This window comes from Priapulus caudatus, unplaced genomic scaffold (assembly GCF_000485595.1).
Source record: "Priapulus caudatus unplaced genomic scaffold, Priapulus_caudatus-5.0.1 Scaffold403, whole genome shotgun sequence".
Lineage (NCBI taxonomy): Eukaryota > Metazoa > Priapulida > Priapulimorpha > Priapulimorphida > Priapulidae > Priapulus > Priapulus caudatus.
Genome location: NW_014577464.1, coordinates 1 through 8,859, shown reverse-complemented (window position 1 = coordinate 8,859; position 8,859 = coordinate 1). Strand labels below are relative to the sequence as shown.

General features: G+C 43.4%; 1 long non-coding RNA gene across 1 annotated transcript in view; it reads right to left on the bottom strand.

Moving 5' to 3' along the window:
* Positions 1 to 1,937, bottom strand: part of LOC106810006 — a 16,936-nt gene extending 14,999 nt beyond the window's left edge. Inside the window, exons 1-2 of the long non-coding RNA XR_001393940.1 lie at positions 1,838 to 1,937; positions 1,591 to 1,594 (exon numbers count right to left, since the gene is read on the bottom strand). This is a non-coding gene — a long non-coding RNA (uncharacterized LOC106810006). The remainder of the gene's footprint in view (positions 1 to 1,590; positions 1,595 to 1,837) is intronic.
* Positions 1,938 to 8,859: the final 6,922 nt, after the last annotated feature.

Below are 8,859 nucleotides of genomic sequence, written 5' to 3'. Positions count from 1 at the left end.
GAAACTAATATCTTATTGAAGCTGTTGTGATATTGTGTTATTTTACTTACTGTTTGGTTTGGCATATATAGCACCCAGCAGAAACAGAGGAAGCCGTATTGGATCATGTGAGCAGCTGGGATAGACCGCTTAATGTCACTACTATTGTGGTAAGTATACCGTTCAAAAACAATGAAGGAGATAAATGAGAGAGAGAGATAGAGGGGGAGAAAGAGCGGGAGGGGGGAGGATGAGAAAGAGAGAGAGAGAGAGAGAAGAGAGAGAGAGAGAGAAGAAAGAGAGAGAGAGAGAGAGGAGAGAGAGAGAGAGAATGAGAGAGATCAAATGTGATAGAGACAAGTGAAGAAGAGACGAAGATCAAATGTGATAGAAACACATTGGAGAAAGATAGTGGGCGGTCAGGAAGAGGAAAATTGCGAAGAAGCCAGACCCAGCGCCAGTGGCCGACGGCATTAGCCGGTGGCTTCTGGGTTGACCGTGTCCCAACCTGCACATAGGAGATTTAATCAGAATTTTTCGGGCAAGGAATGTGGTGCTGTTCACAACGTAAGGTGCGATTTTCGGGCACTTCTTGGCAGTGTGGGGCAGGGAGTCTCTTAAATGTTCTATCTCAAACACATTCTTTATAGAGCCAAGGGCTCCAACCACACTGGCACAATTTTCGTCTTAGTATATTCACATCCTCTAATTTCAATTCTCCAGGATTTTGTACTTGGTTGAATTTTCGCTTTCCTTCACCATGATTTAATATCATCTGGTACGGCACGGTCAATCAGCAGGCATCGTTTTTCTTTCTTGTTGTGGAGGCATCTGTATCAAGAAGACGGTTTGCAGGTATCGTGCGATCCTGTCGTGCACTGCCATATCCGCACATTAATGTAGTATCTCCGATTTGTGATAACTTTATTATTGATTATTATTATTATTCATTATTATTATTATTTCCAAAGAATGACCGGGTTTTTGAATATGAGCTTCTGCATAATTCGGCAAAGCCCTTTCTATAATATTATTATTTTGTGCTTGTTTCGACTAAATGAAAAAAATATAAAGTATAAAAAATGACTCCAAATTGATAACCTAAACTGATTACAGCAATCGCGACCGTTTACTGCTGCTACGTGCCCTAGTATAGGTAGGGGATATTGAAAGGATTTGCTAGTCTCGAGTTCCAGAATCTTGTCACCCCATATCCGATGCTACAAGCATGCACATGGATTTAACGTAGACTTGTGATATGTAAGGCTAGAACGAGCGCGCTCGCTAGCTCTTTAGTAACTATTGATATCTGTGGTAGATATATGTACATTCGTATATATATTATATATAGGATATCGTATATGTTCGTTATAATAAATTAGTGGACCTGTGTTTATAATAAGGAGAGCGCCCTATCCTGTAGCGAGCAAAACTGCTACTTCATTCTCGCCCACCCTTCTCCTGGTCTCTTTTGTCCCACGTTCATCCTCTTTCTTCTTCCACCGCCCCTCGGTTTATTTTCTCTAGCGCCTTCGTTCCGTCTCCCACCCCTCTCTCCCTCAGCAAGCTATATTTCGTACTTTTATGTAGGCCGTCCTGCACGCCTAAAACGGTGCTCGGGCATGCGCAATATCTCTCCCAAAAAATAATAAAATTAATATTTTGCAAAATTTATGAATTTAAAATGAAGAGGAGTTATCCTAGCATAGATTTATATGATAACATTCCATCAGTAGACATTATTTAAGAAATGGGAGGAAGACCTTGCATGTAAGGCCCCGGCAGTTATAATTATGTCATTGTTGATTAGTTCCTGCAACAGCGGCGAGTGGCGCGCATGTCTAACTGTCGATCGTACCAGCAGCCGTGCTCCCGCCGGCCACGCACATGCACAGGACCGTGGCGAGCAACCTCATGTCGTAGCCGTCGTCGTCATCGTCTGTCTGGCTGCGGCGCCCCGCACCGGGTAGACCTTGCAGGGGTACATGTATCGGAAGGCGGCTATCGCAACCGCTCCTACACCATGCTCTAATCAACGTGCTGGCACTATCGCACTGGCCACACCACTTCCCGTGCTTGCGCGAGGCTGCTGTAGTGCGATGACAGTCGACAGGGTAGGAATAGCGCCGCGCGGGTGAGGTATGGCTCGATACAGTCCGCACGCGTTGCGCTGCGAATGCAAATTTAATAAAGCGAAAATCTAAATTCTATCAAATAAAACGCACATTCGTTTTCCGGGTTACATCGACAGACACCTCTATACTGTTCATTAACGTTTTCCCAACGCACGCTCCTCTCATTATCATTCTTCAGCGAATCATGCTTTCAGCAGATGCCATTGCTAATTCACTACAAGAAAATCATAAAGGATAGATATTTTTCTCTGTTTACACGTAGATTCGTTGCAACTTAATCGGGTAAGACCAGGATAACGTACCTCTCGCTTCCCATACGCTGTTTCCTGCCATGGGCGCAAATGCCATGGGGACATGGGGACACGTCCCCCCCACTTTTTGAAGGGTGGGGGACACGATATAAAATGTCCACCGGGTTTTTGAATATGAGCTTCTGCATAATTCGGCAAAGCCCTTTCTATAATATTATTATTTTGTGCTTGTTTCGACTAAATGAAAAAAATATAAAGTATAAAAAATGACTCCAAATTGATAACCTAAACTGATTACAGCAATCGCGACCGTTTACTGCTGCTATGTGCCCTAGGTAGGGGATATTAAAAGGATTTGCTAGTCTCGAGTTCCAGAATCTTGTCACCCCATATCCGATGCTACAAGCATGCACATGGATTTAACGTAGACTTGTAATATATAAGGCTAGTACGCGCGCGCGCTAGCTCTCCAGTAGCTATTGATATCTGTGGTAGATATATGCACATTCGTATATATATTATATATAGGATATCGTATATGTTCGTTATAATAAATTAGTGGACCTGTGTTTATAAAAAGGAGAGCGCCCTATCCTGTAGCGAGCAAAACTGCTACTTCATTCTCGCCCACTCTTCTCCTGGCCTCCTTTGTCCCACGCTCAGCCTCTTTCTTCTTCCACCGCCCCTCGGTTTATTTTCTCTAGCGCCTTCGTTCCGTCTCTCACCCCTCTCTCTTTCAGCAAGCTATATTTCGTACTTTTATGTAGGCCGTCCTGCACGCCTAAAACGGTGCTCGCGCATGCGCAATATCTCCCCAAAAAAATAATAAAATAAATATTTTGCAAAATTTATGAATTTAAAATGAAGAGTTATCCTACCATAGATTTATATGATAACATTCCATCAGTAGACATCATTTAAGAAATGGGAGGAAGACCTTGCATGTAAGGCCCCGGCAGGTATACCAGCCAGTACACAATCTGGCTACGTTAGTGTGTTAGCGCATGCGCAATATCTCACAAGAGGAGTTATATTTTGTGATGAAAAATAGCATTTAAAAGTGGTTAGGGGTATCTCTCAGCATAGATTCCGCCTAATAAACTTTTATCAGTAAACGGCCTGTGTTTATAATTAGGAGAGCGTCGCCTATACAATGTAGGGTACAAAATACGCCTACCTTATGCCTTTGCCTCCTTTCGCCTTGCTCCCTGTCCCTACGCTCAGCCCGTTCGTGCTTCTCTACCGCCCCCAGCTATCTTCTCTGACGCATGTCCTTAGTCTCAGCTGTCAACCATCTTTTCCTCGTCAAGCTATATTAAAATGTTACCGTCAAGACGGCAGCTGGCAACGCCTAAAACAGCGTGCGCCGCGCAATGCGCAATAATTCTTATCGATGAGCAATCGATTTTGCAAAGATTATGCATTTAATGAAGAGGATTATGCCTAGCATAGTATATTATAACATTCTATCATGTAATGCATCAATTTAATAAATAGAAGGAAGACTTTGCATGTAAGGTCCCGGGCTGCCGTATACTCAGCTAGTAGCCAATCTGGCTTACGTAGTGTGGTAAGGCGCATGCGCAATATCTCACCAGATAAGTAATATTCATGAGATATTCATTTAAAATAGTTAGGGGGTATATCAGCATAGATTATCGCCTAATAAACCTTTATCAGTAGACCTATGTTCATAATTAGGCAGAGGCGCCCGATAGATGTAGATACAAAACGCCTACCTTTATGGTCCCTCGCGTCCTTTCGGCCTTGCCTTCTCTTGTCGCTCGCATCAGCTTCCTTCTTCGTTTACCGCCCCAGCGATTTTCTCTGGGGGCGCATTCCTTAGTCTCCTAAGTCCACCCTCTTTCCCCAGCCAAGCTATATTATAATGTTTACCCTTAGACGGCAGCTGCACAACTAACGACGGTGCGCGCGCTAGGAATGCTGCAGGATATCTATCGACAGAAATCGTATTTGCAAAATTATGCATTTAAAAAGAAGAGGGGTATCCTAGCATAGATTAATATTATAACTATTCCATCAGTTAGAATTCATTTAATAAATAGGCAGGAAGACTTGCATGTAAAAGTCCCGGCGCGTATTACCAGCCAGTGACACATCTGGATACGTTAGGTGTTAGCGCATGCGCCAATATCCACCAGAACGGAGTTATATTTTGTGATGAATATGCATTTAAATAGTTAGGGGTATTCAGGCATAGGTTTCCCTAATAAACTTTTATCGGTTGATCATGTGTTATAATTAGTGGGAGCGCCTAGCATGTAGGGTACTAAAAATAAAAACACCTACTTTATGCCAGCTTCCGCGCCTTTCCCTTGCCTCCCCCTGCCCCACCAGCATTCTTCTTTCTCTATACGCACCACGCTATCTTTCCTGCCGCATTTCCTCAGTTTGCCCATTCCGCTCTTTCCGCTCAGCAAGCTATGTTATAATGGTTTACGCGATGCAGACGGCAACGTGGCACGCCTAACAACGGCGCGCGCAATAGCGCAAATATCGCTCCGCGAGGAAATCGTATTTTGGGCAAAAGATTATGCATTAAAATGAAGAGAAGTTATCCATAGCATAGATTTACATAAATAACATTCTAATCCAGTAGACATCAATTTAATAAAATCGAGAAGACGCATGTATGTAAAGGTCCCGGCTCGCTATAAAGGTTTATTAGGGAAATCTATGGGGCTGAGATAATCCCCCTAACAATTTAAATCAGATTCCTCACAAAATATATACTCCTCTGGTGAGAATATTGGCGCAATGCAGCTAACAACTTAAGCGAGCCAGATTGTGTACTGGTCGTTACCAGCAGGACCTTACATGCATGTCTTCCTCATCGATGTTATTAAATGATGTCTACTGATTGCATATTGTTATGAATATAAATCTATGCTAGGATAACTCCTCTTTATTATAATGGCATTAATCTTTTCAAAATACAATGTTTTTTCTCGAAATATGCGGCATGCCGCGTACCGGTGTTAGCGTGCAGTGGGCCGTGCTGAACGTAAACATTATAATATAGCTTGCTGAGGGGCGAAAGAGGGGAGGAAATCTGAAGGAATGCGGCAGGGAAGATAGCTGGGGGCGGTAGAAGAAGAAGGATGCTGAGTGAGGGCTAGGGGGAGCAAGGCAGGAAGCGAGGCATAACGTAAGGTGTTTTGTACCCTAACCTGCTAGGGCGCTCCCCCTAAATTATACAACACCATGTCAACCGATAAAAGTTTATTAAGGGAAACGCTATGGCTGAAATACCCCGCTAACTATTTGTAAATGCTAAATATTCATCACAAAATAATAACTCCTTGGTGAGATCATTGCGCATGCGCTAGGACACACTAACGTATCTCAGATTGTGGTACTGCTGTATACGCAGCCCGGAGTCTTTACATGCAAAGTCCCTTCCTCCCTATTTATAACTGATCTACTGATCGGAAATGTTATAATATAAATCTATGCTAGGATAACCCCTCTTCTTTTTAAAATGCATAATTTTTGGCAGAAATACGATTTCTAATCGATAGATCATGCGCATGCGCGCGCCGCGTCGTAGGCGTGCAGTGCCGTCTAAGGTAAACATTTATGATATAGCTTGCTGAGGGAAAAGCAGGGATGGGAGACTAAGGAAATGCGGGCAGAGAAAATCGTCTGGGGGCGGTTAAAAGAAGAATGAAAAGGCTGAGCAGGGACAAGAGAGGCAAGGGGAAAGGACGCGAGGGCATAAAGTAGGCGTTGTAATCCTAACATGGCTAGGCGCTCTCCTACAATTAGAACATAGGTCTACTGATAAAGTTTATGATTGAGGGAATCATGGCTGATATACCCCCTAACTATTTTTAAATGCATATTTCCCTCAAATGAAATATAACTTCTCTGGTGAGATATTCGCGCATGCGCTAACACACTAACGTAGCCAGATTGTGTAACTAGCTGGTATAGGCAGCCGGGACCCTTTACATGCACAAGTGCCTTCCTCTATTTATAAATTGATGTCCTCATGATAAGAATGTAATAAATATAATCTATGGCTAGGATAACTCCTCTCATTTTAAAATGCATATCTTTGCAAAATAACGATTCGCTATCGATAGAAAAAAAAATTTATTTTGCGCATCGCGCGCACCGTGTTAGGCGTGCAGTGCCGTAATGAGGGTAAACATTATAATATACTTTGCCGAGGAAAAGAGGGGACAGAGAACTAAGGAATGCGTCAGGAAAGATAGCTGGGCGCTTGTAGACAGAAATGAAGCTGAGGGCCGAGGGGACAGGGGAGCAAGGGAAAGGAGGAAGAACAAAGCGCATAAAGTAGTGTAATTTTTGTATTCCTCTAATGTTTAGGTGCGCTTCTTCGTGTGCTAATTATGATTTACACAGGGTTTACTGATAAAGTTATATTAGGGAAATCTATGCATGAGAATACCACACCCCCTAAGCGCATTGTTAAATCATATTTATCAACAATATAACTCCTCTGTGAGATATTGCGCCAATGCGCTAACACACCCTAACGTAGCTCAGATTGTGTACTGGCTGGTATACCTGCCGCGGGCCTTACATGCACAGGTCATATACTCCATTCTCTTCACAATGATGTCTACTGATGAAATATGTTATCATGAATAAATCTATGCTAGGATAACTGCCTCTTCATTTTAAATTCAATAACATTTTGCAACAATATTAAATTTTATTATTTTTTGGGGAGAGATATTGCGCATGCGCCGAGCACCGGTTTTAGGCGTGGCAGACGGCCTACATAAAAGGACGAAATATAGCTTGCTGAGGGAAGAGAGGGGTGGGAGACGGAACGAGGCGCTAAGAAAATAAACGAGGTTGGTGGAAGAAGAAAGAGGATGAAGCGTGGCGGACCACAAAAAGAAGACCAGGAGAAGGGTGGGCGAGAATGAAGTAGCAGTTTGCTACGCTACAGGATAGGGCGCTCTCCTTATATAAACACAGGTCCACTAATTTATATAACAGGAACATATAACGGATATCCTAATATATAATATATATACGAATGTAGCATATATCGTACCACAGATTCAATAGTTAGCTAATCAGCTAGGCGAGCGCGCTCGTACTAGCCTTAATATCAACACAGTCTACGTTAAATCCATGTGCATCGCTTGTATCATCGGATATGGCGGTGACAAGAGTTCTGGAACTCGAGACTAGCAAATGCCTTTCAATATCCTACCTATACTAGGGCACGTATAGCACAGTAAACGGTCTCGATTGCTGAATGGCAGTTTAGGTTACAATTTGGAGTCATTTTTTTTATATTTTAATAATTTATTTTTCATTTAGTCGAAACAAGCAAAAATAATAATATTATAAGAAGAAGGCTTGCCGAATTATGCAGAAGCTCATATCAAAAACTGCCGGTCGACCGATTTAGTATCGTGTCCCCCACCCTTCAAAAAGTGGGGGGGGACGTGTCCGCCATGTCCGCCCATGGCATTTGCGGCCCAATGGCGAGGAAACGCGTATGGGAAGCCGAGAGTACTGTTATACTGGTCTTACCCGATGAAGTTGCAACGAATCTACGTTAAACAGAGAAAAAATATCTATCCTTTAATGAGTTTCTTGAAGTCGAATAGGCAATGGCATCTGCTGAATAGCATGATTCGCTGAAGCAATGATAGATGAGAGGAGCGTGCGTTGGGAAAACGTTAAATGAACAGTACAGAGGTGTCTGTCGATGTAACGCCGAAAACGAATGTGGCGTTTATTCTTTGATAGAATTTGGGATTTTTCGCGTTTAATTAAATTTGCATTGCGCACGCCACGCGTGGGGCGGACTGTATCCGAGCCATACCTGCACGCCGCGCGGCGTCTATTCCTACCCTGTCGACTGTCATTGACATACAGCAGCTCGCGCAAGCAACGGAAGTGTGTGGCGCAGTGCGATAGTGCCAGCCAACGTGTGATTAGAGCTATGTGTAGGAGGCGGTTGCGATAGCCGCCTTCCGCATAAGCATGTACCCCTGGCAAGGTCCATACCGCGGGCGGGGCGGGCGCGCCGCAGCCAGACAGACTGATGACGCCGACGGCTACGACATGAGGTTCTAGCCACTGGTCCTGTAGCATGTGCGTGCGCGGAGCACCGGCTGCTGTGACCATCGACAGTCAACATGCGCGCCACTGCGCCCGCTGTGCAAGGAACTTAATCAACATGCCATAATTATAACGTGCGATACGAAATATATGTATATTATAATACTAGTATATATTATATTATATATATATATATATCATATATATATATATAGTATATCATCCTATATAGTAATATATAATATATACATTATAGTGAACTCGCACACGCCTGGGTGCACGCGCACGACGCATCCGCACGACGCCAGCCGGCGCACGCACGCACACACACACACATACACACTGAAATTATATAGGTTGGCCCGTTGGTAAACATAAGTATCTTATTGAAGGCTGTTGTGATATTGTGTTATTTA